The sequence below is a fragment of the Eumetopias jubatus genome, unplaced genomic scaffold, assembly GCF_037043125.1.
Source record: "Eumetopias jubatus isolate StellerSeaLion01/CBP00866 unplaced genomic scaffold, mEumJub1_p1.0 scaffold_3, whole genome shotgun sequence".
NCBI classification, from domain to species: Eukaryota; Metazoa; Chordata; class Mammalia; order Carnivora; family Otariidae; genus Eumetopias; species Eumetopias jubatus.
The window spans coordinates 172620750-172633275 of record NW_028274809.1 but is presented as its reverse complement, the minus strand read 5'-3'; positions in this window follow the sequence as shown (position 1 = coordinate 172633275).

Genomic DNA, 12526 nt, shown 5'->3' with positions numbered 1-12526 from the left:
AAATTCAGATAAAGGTGATGTTTTAGAAACCCCAAAAGACTCATGAAGAGACCCATCCATCAAGAGAATATAACTAACAACTAGCAATACTAAGCTAGCAAAAGACTACTTTGGACAAATTGCTGTGGACACAAGGGTTACAAGTTGATACCAATTTATGTGGCATGTCAATAACATTTTGTTTGAAATTTTTCAAAAAATCATTATTTCAGTAAATCTTAGAAAAATTGCTATTTTAAATTAAAAAACTGCTATTTTTAAATATTTAAAGTAATTTCTTTTAAAATATTCTACTATATCAGCGGTGCCTGGGTGGCTCAGTCAGTAAGCGTCTGCCTTTGGCTCAGGTTCCTGGGATCGAGTCCTACATCGGGCTCCCTGCTCAGCGGGAAGCCTGCTTCTCCCTCTCCCACTCACCTTGCTTGTGTTCCCTCTCTCGCTCTCTCTCTGTCAAATAAATAAACAAAATATTTAAAACTAAATAAATAAATAAATAGAATATTCTACTATATCATAATACAAAATTAGAATTCGAATTGACAATAAAGATAAAAACTTTACTTGTATGATTCATTAAAACCTTACAAATATCCAGCATGTTTTAGATACTAAATTACTTTAGTTGAAATTGGGCAAGAAGCTAAATGACATGCCTGAGGTAACACAGCTGACAGGTGACAAGGATAGAACTCAGGTCCTTGTAATTCTTTTAAAATTTATCCATTTATTATAAGCATATCCATTTAATATAAACATATTGTTTTAGTTCTAAGTATTTGATTATTATTGAAATTGAATACATTTTACATGGCACATATCACCCAAAAATTGTGCACATATTTACCAGTTTTAATTTTTATTGGAATTTTAGTTATGGTATTCTTTTGATAAAGAGTTCGAAAGCATACATGTTTTGATAAAGAGTTTGAAAGTATACATGTATATGTTATGGGCTGACTTGTGACCTCTTATAATTCATATGTTGAAGTCCTAACCCCCAATACTTCAAGATTTCACTGTATTTGGAGCTAGTGTCTTTAAGCAGATAATTAAATTGAAATGAAGTCAATAGGATGGGACTTCACCCAGTATCAGGTGTCTCAATAAGAAGAGGAGGTGGGGACACAAGCCACACTCAGAGAGAAGACTGTGGGAAGACACTGGAATAAACTGCCATCTACAAGCCATGGGGAGAGGCCTCAGAAGAAACCAACCCCCCTGATACTGGACTCAAACTTCCAGTTTCCAAAGTTGTGAGAACATAAATACCTGTCATTTAAGCCACCCAATCTGCGGTATGTTGTATGACAGCCCTAGTAAACTAATATAGAACATGTATTTATCTATCATTTATTTGGGACATGCTTTTAAACTTAATTACATATGTACCCTTCTGTATTATTGAAACTGATTTCTTATTTCATAAAATTTAATAATAATCTAGGAATAAATAAAATAGCATAAATATGCCATTATCATTTCTTGCATAAATCAAGACTTCTCATGTAAATGGAAATTTTAGATCATAATAAAGTATATCCTAGCAATACTTTTTCTCTTATTTATATGTTAATAATCTCATTGGGAATCTGAGAAATAGAAATTTATTCAAATATACTCTTACAGGGGAAAATACATATAATATCAATATGTGTCTTGACCTACTACTATTGAATTATATGGAAATTATCAACAGACTATGGACTATTATGTTAGGATGGCTGAAATTTCAAAATGAAATCTTAAAATATCCAATAATTTTCCATTTAAATTTATTTGTAAATGAGACATTTTTTCATTCATTTGTTAATATGCAATGTATTTCTCAAATAACAAAAAAACCTCTCAAATTTTGGTCAAGCTAATTATTTATATAAATTTAAATACTATTATAATAATATTACAGTAATGATGTAACAATAGAAATACATTGTAAATAGCTTGAGAAGAGAATAAGTAAAGGCAACTTGAAATCATATGCAGTGTTCATTTCAGTTTAGTTTCCATTCCTAGTATCATGATACCAAATGTAGTCATTCCTCTCATGACTATGTTGCCTCTGTACTTCAATATTTGTACTGACTTAGTAGGGAAATTTTATATGTGCAAATTATTCTTCTGTTGCTATATTTTCAATTGAATTTATTTATTTCAATTTCTTGTATTTCCACATTTTTAGAAATTACAGGATATTTCTTATTCTAAATAGTGTTTAGCAAACATCATCTTTTTCATATGAAGAGTCCGTTACAACTCTGCATTGAGACTGAGCACACAGCTTGCTTTCCTCCAGGTGGATCGCTTGACAACTGAGCAGAAATTCCAAAACTTTTAAAAGATAGCCACCATCATTCACATCATTTCACACTGAGTCTTTGCATAATAATAATCAAAACCCAATATGCCTGGTTTCTGTATCACCAACAGTGTCAACAAGTATTCATTGCAGATACCATCTGAAGGCCAAGCCTAGCAAGTATTGACAAGTATTCTGTAAATTTTTACCAATTCAGCATTTGGGATCGACTTTTACTAATCAGATGTAAAAAATGGGATGCAAGATATTGTCCAGGTTGTATTTCCAAAACAGTGAGTAAAGAAATAGATAAAATCCCCTCAGAACTGGTTTCTTATTAAGCAGAGGAGAAGGGCGCCTGACTAGCTTAGTTGTAGATCACGAAACTCTTGATCTCTGAGTGGTGAGTTCAACTCCCACTCTGGGCATAGAGAATACTTTAAATAAATAATTTTTTTTAAAAAGTGCAAAGAAAAATAAAAGGTTAATCTAAAATGTTGAAAGTTACAACATCAAAAAAAAGGAAAATCATTTATCAAGGAGTTTTGTGGTCATATTTTTTGAAATGTTATTACTATGAAAAGTTCAGTGGGAGAGAAAGAGCTATTGGAATTCTAGATATTAGAAAATCTGTTTGGTGGGCACCTGGGTGGCTCAGTAGGTTAAGTGTCCACCTTTGGCTCAGGTCATGATCTTGGTCATGATCTTGGGGTCCTAGGATTGAGCCCCACTGCTCAGGAGGGAGTCTGCTTCTTCTTCCCCCTCTGCGCCTCACCCCCGCCCCCTGCTTGTTCTCTCTCTCCTCTCAAATAAATAAATAAAATCTTAAAAAAAAAAGAAAAGAAAATCTGTTTGGTAAGTAAAATTTCCATAAAAAAATGTATGACATCCAGTAGACACTTAATAATAATTTATCATTAAAGTAATATTTTATGTATTTAAGATGATTGTGGTTTAATGAATGAAGTAAAAGAGTAAGACAGAATTTTCTCAAATGTACAGTTGTTACTGAAATACGTACTTGGCTGACAATTCCATATGTTAGTTACCTTCCACAACTCACTTTAGGTTTTTGAAATTAATAGTGTTTACCAAGGGTATATAACTGTACTAGTAGAAACTTCACTAAAAAAACAAAACCTTCTGCAGTCTTGATATGCACTATTGAAATTACAATAAATATAAGGTCACTCCTATTTCTAATTATTTTCTACATTTTTTGAAATAGGGCTATAGCTACCAGAAAAAAATACATGTCTATATGAATTAGAAGTAAGAATTGCACAAAGTCCACTTGGGAACTTCTGATCTAGATGGGACATACGGCATATTCTATGATCTTACTGCTTTCCACTGAACCTCAGTAATTCTTAAAATATGTTAAATATTGGTAAGTGCAGGTTTCTGTTCATAAACATAAATTCCAGTGCTTCAGAGAAACAGAAACTACAAAGAACCTATGAGAGATCAGAAACAAGTAGAAGTCAACGAGGAAGATGGTAAGAAACAGTATTTAGACAGGTTACAGCAACTTATGGGAGTGTTTAGAAACTTCTGCAGAAATAGGAGTAACCTCCCTCTCTCCACATACACAGACACACACCCACAGACACACACACACACACACACACACACACACACACACACGCAATTTGGTTCAGATGTGTAGACTGATGATGACACCCACACACACATCAAGAGGGTATGAAAATATTTGCCACTGACATACTGGAGATCTCTGGGGTTGAAAGGCAGGCCTCTCAAGCAAGTCTTACATGGCTCTGGATATTTTATAGTGATTAGTGGTGAGGCCTGAGTGAGGGTCACCCGACATAGTAAGAGCTGATGTGGCTTGGCTTTTCCACTGGTGCCACAGGTAGGAGCATCCAACATTCTTATCCACTTGAGCAGATGTAGGACAGACAGGAAGATGGAGGGGTGAGGCTTAAAAGCTTTCAGCAGTCATACACCAAAAATGGGTCAGACTCCTTATGAAAGAATTATTTCAGAGAATTAAAAATGGAGCAACACCATTTCACTAAATAAGGAACTTATTGTTAATGTGCTCATTTCATATATTTATTGAATATTTACTCTGTATTGGATAATTGTAATCTACACACACACTCCAAAAGTTAACCGTAACATTTCTGCTTAACAGAACATATAAGTTTAACACTCAGATAGGTTAAGAGGTTAACTAAAACCTTAGGTCCTATAACTGAAAAGTGAAAAAAAAAAAATTAAGCTGATTTTTTAAATTATAAGTGAATTATTTCCCTTAATACTCTACTACTTATCCAGAATGTATAGTCATTAATTCTTAATGAAAATATAATTCCAATTATATCCAATACTGTTGGTGTTATAATATGCATTATAAGTATTTCCCTCATATTTTCTAAGGTATGAACCATTGCTCAAAAATCTAGCCATTTCCAAAAGATTTGTGTTAACATGAAACATATACAAATGATCTACTGTACAAACTCAAAATTCATGATACACATTGCTAAAGGACTAATGTATAAAACGTTTCTTTAGATAGTTTATGGGAAAAAACTCTATATAATGTCTTCCAATAATATATAGATATTGGTTGACAGGATGGCCAAAATTGATATAAAACCCTGTCCTTAATTTATTATTATACTTAGCAACTCATCTTTGCTAGGTAATATTTATGTACTACACACCCCCAACAAAAGGTGCTGAACTACATGATGATCTGAAAATGTCGTCTTGAAAATGTCCACGTCCTGAATTCTGGAACCTCTGAATTTGCTAATTTACATGGATAGAGAGACATTACAGATGTAATTAAATTAAGTATTTTGAGACAGGGAGATTATCCTGGATTATCCAGGCCTGCCCAGTCTAATCATGTGAGTCCTTATAAACAAAGAACTTTTCTCTGATGAGGTCAGAGTCAGGGAGACACACTACAAAGTAGTCAGAGAGACTACTGTTGTTGATTTTGAAGATAGAGGAAGGCGACCACTGCTAAAGAATGTAGGTGGCCTCTAGAAATTGGGAGAGGAAAGGAAACTTATTTTTTCTAGAGCTTCTGAAAAGTAATGAAGCCCTGCCAACACTTTAATTTTAGCAATGAGACCTGTGCTGCACTTTTAATATATAGAACTGTATATAACATAATTAATCTCTGTTTTTTTAAGCCACAAGGTTTGTGGTAATTTTTATATAAGCCAAAGAAATTAATGCAAACTGGAAGGAAGGAAGGAAGGAAGGAAGGAAGGAAGGAAGGAAGGAAGGAAAGAAGGAAGGAAAGGGAAAAAAAGAAAATGAATTCTACTTCTGTCAAGTGAAAAAAGATTTCTGTAATCCTGAGGTTGATCACTTCATAATTTTTTTTTAAATTTTATTTATTTCAGAGAAAGAGAGAGAAAGAGCATGAACAAGGAGAGGGGCAGAAGGAAAGGGAGAGAAACTCAAGCTGACTCTGCGCCAAGCATGGAGCCAATGTGGGGCCCCATCTCATGACTGATACTGAGATCATGACCTGAGCTGAAATCAAGAGTCAGAGGCTCAACTGACTGAGACACCCAGGCACCCCTCATAATTCTTTTTAAACATTAGCTCATTGTCCAAAAACAGAAATACCTAAATAAATGAAAAAAATCCTCATTTATCTCCATAAGCTTCTGAAATAAATGAAAATAAGTAGCATGGGAATGTTTAGTGATTGCTCATACATTATTCCAGAAAATTGATGTTCAGAAAAATCACATTAACAATATATATCAGGGCAATGGTCTTTTTTTTTTTTTAAGATTTTGTTTATTTATTTTGAGAGAGAGAGAGAGAGAGAGAGAATGCCCAAGTTGGGGGAAGGACAAAGTAACACAATGCACATGGACAGCCTTTCCAAAGGCAGGAAAAGAGATTCAATAAATCATCTTACAAACTCTCAACTCACTTCATCCATCACCCCATCAATCAATCTGTCAAAATATAGTTTCTAGTTCTCTTATACTGGATAATATGGGGATGAAATGTATAACACATTTTGAGGATCTGTCCTTTGCTCAGTGTGGTTGCAACTTTGTTAAATAGAGAGTACTGACACTTATAAAACTTAACATTAATTATAAAAAGTAACAAACATAATTGCATTACATTTATAACTAAAATAATATTTCAGTCATTTTTCCATTTGTAGGGGAAGTGGCTAGATATGAAAAAAAAATATTTTTCTAAAATTGAATAATTCATAAAAATTAATATCTATAAATGCTATCAGTTTATTAAAATGTGCATATATAAAACCATTTAATCTGAAAAGACAATACAGTAATTTATTTTGAGTTTAGATGCATATATTTCTGTGACATTTTGGCTGATTAATACTGATTTATTTCAGTAAGCAATTTTTGCTTAATAGAAATTATTACAAGAGTAGAGGTGAACATGTTTCTCTGTGCAGTGTATTTTTGTCAGAGTGTTACTTCCTAGAAAATAATTATTGACTTCAGTCATAAAAATAATACAGCCACACTTAAATAAAACATAATTATTGACTACAGGCATCATAATAGTTTCTCATTAACCTGTAAAACATACATTTTGTGGTGTAAGTAACTTAAATATTTTAAATGAAGGAGATTATAGTTCCAAAGTAACAAATCCAATGGCAGGAGAATTATAAACATAAATGGAAAAAATAGTTCTTAAATTTAAATAAGCAAGGGGGATTTGTTTCAGGTGCATATATCTTCAATTTCTTTCTTTCAGCTTTAACTCAGTTCTGTTTTTGTCTAGCATGTAAGTTTCCAAAATTTAGTTTATCTAATTAAATTTTCAAATGTGGTCTATTTAAATAGATATAAGAGGCATTTATACTTAATTCAATCAAAAATAATCCACAGTAATGAAAAAACTTCTGACAAACAAAAGACAGGACCAGAGAGCTTCACAGGCAAATTCTACCAAACACTTAAAGAAGAGTTAATGCCTATTCTCCTCAAACTATGAAAAAAAATAAAGAAAGAAAAAGAAAGGAAAGGAAACTTCCAAATTCATTCTATGAAGCCAGTATTTTCCTGATACCAAAACCAAATAAAGACACCACACAAAAAAGAGAACTACAGACCAATACCTCTGATGTACAAAGATGCCAAAATCTTCAACCAAATACTAGCAAAGAGAAAAAAAAAATACTAGCAAACAGAATCCAACAATACATTAAAACAAATTATTCATGATGATCAAATGGGTTACATTCCCAGGATGCCAGGGTGGTTCAGAATTCACAAATCAATTGACATGTTACATAACAACAATAAGAGAAAGGATAAAAATCATATGATCATTTCAAAAGATTCAGAAAAGCATTTGACAAAGTACAACATCCATTCATAATAAAAATCTCAACCAAAGCAGGTCTAGAGGGAACATACCACAGCAAACACTATACTTAATGGGGTAAAACTGAGAGCTTTTCCCCTAAGGTCAGGAACAAGACAAGGATTTCCCCTCTCATCACTTTTATTCAACTTAATACTAAAGTCCTAGCCACAGCAATAGGACAAGAAAAAGAAATATAGGCATCCAAATTGGTAAGGAATAAGTGAAACTTCACTATTTGCAGATGACATGAAATTTTATATAGGAAACCCTAAAAACGCCCCCAAAAAATCTACTAGAATTGATAAATGAATTCAGTAGAGTTGCGGGATCTAAGAATCTGTTGCATTTCTACACACTAATAAAGAAGTGGCAGAAAGAGAAATTAAGAAAACAATACCATTTATAATTGAATCAAAAATAATAAAACACCCAGGCATAAACTTAACCAAAGAGGTAAAAGACCTGTACTCTGAAAACTATAAAACGTTGATGAAAGAATTGAAGAAGACACAAATAAATGGAAAGACTTGTCATGCTCATGGGTTGGATTAACAAATACTATTAAAATGTCTATACTACCCAAAACAATCTACAGATCTAATGCAGTCCTTATCAAAATACCAACAAAATTCTTCACAGATGTAGAACAATCATAAAATTTGTATGGAACCACAAAAAAACCCAATAGCAAAAGCAATCTTGAAAAAGAAAAACAAAAGTGGAGACATCACAATTCCAGAACTCAAGTTATATTACAAAACTATAGTAATCAAAACAGTACAGTACTGGCACAAAAAATAGACACATTGATCAGTAGAACAGAATGAAAACCCAGAAATAAACCTACAATTATAGGGCAATTAATCTTTGACAAATCAGAAAAGAATATCCAATGGGAAAAAGAAAGTCTCTTCAACAATGTTGGGGAAACTGTTTAGCTATGTGCAAAAGAATGAAACTGGATCTCTTTCTTAAACCATACACAAAAATAAACTCAAATGGATTAAGGACTTAAATGACCTGAAAAGACCTGAAACAATAAAAATCTTAGAAGAGAGCACAGGTAATAATGTCTCTGACATTGGCCATAGGAACATTTTTCTAGCTATGTCTCCTGTGACAAGGGAAACAAAAGCAAAAATTAACTATTAGGACTTCACCAAAATAAAATAGCTTCTACACAGCAAAGGAAATAATCAACAAAGCTAAAAGGCAACCTGCAGAATGGGAAAAGATATTTGCAAACGGCATATCTGATAAAGAGTTAGTATCCAACATATATAAAGAACTGATATAACTCTACACTCAAAAAGCAAATAATCCAATTAAAAATGGGCAGAAGACATGAACAGACATTTCTTCCAAGAAGACCTACAGATGGCCAACAAACACTTGAAAAAGATGCTCAACATCACTCATCATCTGGGAAATGCCAATCAAAGTTAGAATGAGATATCTAACTCTCACCTGTCAGGATAGATAAAATGAAAAACACAAGAAATAAGTGTTGGAGAGGTTGTGGGGAAAAAAAAAGGAATTCTCATGCACTGTTAATGGGAGTGCAAACTGGTGCAGCCACTGTGAAAAACAGTACGGAGTTTTCTCAAAAAATTAAAAATAGAAATACCCTATGATCCAGTGATTACACTACTGGATATTTACCCAAAATATATAATATACTAATTCAAAGGGACATAAGCACCCTTATATTTATAGCACCATTATTTATACTAGCCAAATTATAGAAGCAGCCTAAGTGTCCATAAATAGATGAATGGATGAAGTAAATATAATATATATATACATATATATATATATATATATATATAGAATGAAATCTTGTCATTTGCAACAACATGGATGGAGTTAGAAAGTATTATGCTAAGTGAAATAAGTAAGAGAAAGACAAATACCATATTATTTCATTCATATATGGAATTTAAGAAATAAAACAAATGAGCAAAATGAGAAAGAGAGCAAGAAGCAAACCAAGAAACAGACTCTTAATTATAGAGAACAAACTGATGGTTACCAGAGGGGAAGTGGGTAGGGGGGATGGGTGAAATGGGTGAAGGGGATTAAAGAGTGCACTTATCATGATAAGCACTGAGTAATGTATAGAATTATTGAATCACTATATCATACACCTGAAACTAATATTACAGTGTCTGTTAACAATACTGGAATTACAATGAAAAACTTTATTAAAAAGATAATCCAGAGTAGAACAAAGTAATTTTTAGCCCATTTCCTACCTAACTTTCATAAACTCCTAAAATTATGAATTAAACTTTATTAAAAAGATAATCCAGAGTAGAACAAAGTAATTTTTAGCCCATTTCCTACCTAACTTTCATAAACTCCTAAAATTATGAATTATCTATGCAGAATATCACTTGCATTTGAAATAACATATTATATTTTCTTATACAATTCTAAATATATTTAACAATTCCTTTTATTTTAAATGAAATTATTTTTCAGTAACCAATGATCTTCCAAATTGAATTCTCTTTATATATATATATTTTTTTTTAAAGATTTTTATTTATTTATTGAGAGAGAGAGAGAGAATGGTAGAGAGAGAGCATGAGAGGGAAGAAGGTCAGAGGGAGAAGCAGACTCCCTGATGCAGGACTCCATCCTGGAACTCCAGGATCATGACCAGAGCCGAAGGCAGTCACTTAACGGACTGAGCCACCCAGGCAACCCCCAAACTGAATTCTCTTATAAAATTATCATAAAATGCCAAATTTGTTTACCTCACACCCATTGTCTATTTCTAACCTTTTCTTTAAAAATACCTTTATTTTGGGGCACTTGGGTGGCTCAGTCAGTTAAGTGCCTGACGCTTGATTTTCAAACATAAATTTGTATTTTATATAATAGCATTGGCATGGAGATTAATTTAGGAGTCAATTACATTCATAAGGACAATTAAAAAGAAATAATAGCACTAAGCCCTTAAGCAGCTGAAAATTTGGACATCTGGCCAGGATGGGGAAGCCCACATAGAATATTGAGAGTGTGATTATGAGTAATTGATTATGAGGGAAACCATAGAAAGTGTTGCCTCAGGAAAGAAGTAAGAAAGAATTTCAAGCATGAATAAAGTTTCAGTTGTATAACTGTATTGGAAAAATTAGGTAAGACAGGTTTAGATGAGTTACTATTGGATTCATCTTCATAGTATAGCTTTGAGGTGATTTGATAGAGAATTACATGATAGTAAAAATGAGACTTCCTTTTCCAACAAATCATTTGTTTTACTTTTTAAAAGATGAAACATTTCAAAGCATTCCTATAGGTTGACAAAAGTGATCATCTGGGAAAAAAAAACTCATGATAGAAATGAAAGGAAATAATTGGAGAATCCAAGAGAAGATTAACAGTAATGGAAGTGGAAGTAAGTGGAGAACTTTGCTTTCAATGGGATAAGGGGATAAAAGCTGGAAATAAAGGGAAAAAATAAGATTTTTTTTAAAGATTTACTTATTTATTTTAGAAAGAGAGAGAGAGAGTGGGGGGGGCAGAGGGAAAGGGAGAGAAAGAATCCCATGCAGACTCGCCAACATGGGGCTCCATCTCAGGACTCAGAGATCACGATCTGAGCTGAAATCAAGAGTTGGATGCTTAACTGACAGCTACCCAGGTGCCCCCATCATTTCTTTTCTGAAAAATAAACATTCTAATTGGTTAGATTCCCATGCATGTTATTGTCTTTCCTAACTCATTCTAGACAAATATTCTTTGTTTTTAGCTAATAGCATCTAGGTGAAACACTGGGAAATGGAAATTACACGCAATAAATATACTTAGAATAACTTCTGTATACTACTATGCCCAATCTCATTAGGATGAGAATAAGAATTACCTATTCCATTAAAAACATTGTAATGACACAGATGTCATGAGAAAGAATTGTTAATCACTGATGAATACTAATTATGGGATGACTAAGAGGTATATAGAGCTGACTCACCTTTGATTTATTATCTGCATTATTTATAAAAGTAAAAAATGCAAGATTAGTAATTAGTATTGAGGTTACTAAAACTCTGTGCACCTTGTTCCTATGGCTTTATAGATAAATTGAACAATGAAGCTTACCATGAAGCAACAATGAAGTGACTTGCCTTTACATTTTGTTGACCATCTTAGGAATCCTCTTAAAAGGGGATCTAGAATTTAATTAAAAAATTGTCATTGTGGACTATTTTAAAGATATGCTTTAACTCAATAAAATATATTTTATATTTGGAAGCAAAGGACAATGTGTCTAACTTTTACTTAATTCTCAGATTACTTTCACTTAAGAATTTTTTTTTTATGTATTCAGACTTGTCTTTTTTTTTTTTTTAAGATTTTATTTATTTATTTGACAGAGAGACACAGTGAGAGAGGGAACACAAGCAGGGGGAGTGGGAGAGGGAGAAGCAGGCTTCCTGCGGAGCAGGGAGCCCAATGCCGGCGGATCCTAGGACTCTGGGATCATGACCCCAGCGGAAGGCAGACGCTTAACAACTGAGCCACACAGGTGCCCCATCACCTAAGAACTTTTTTAAAGGTACCTAACACTGTTAAATGAGAATTGCCTAAAACTATGGTGGTAGCCTGCCTATGCAATTTTATTATCTACACAATTGGAGGCTCTAGGAAGAGCAGAGCAAGCCTCAAGCAGTTGCAAAATAGGAAAAGAGCCTAGCTCAGGGTTTTTACTATGGTTTAGGGATGGGGCTGGGGTGTGGGTTACCACACTTGAGCAAAATCTTACTTAGTTTGAATCTCCCACTGGTGCCAAAAGAGGGAGCACCCAGGATTTCTTAATAGATTGCCCAAATGCGGTGCAGAAGGGGAAGGGAG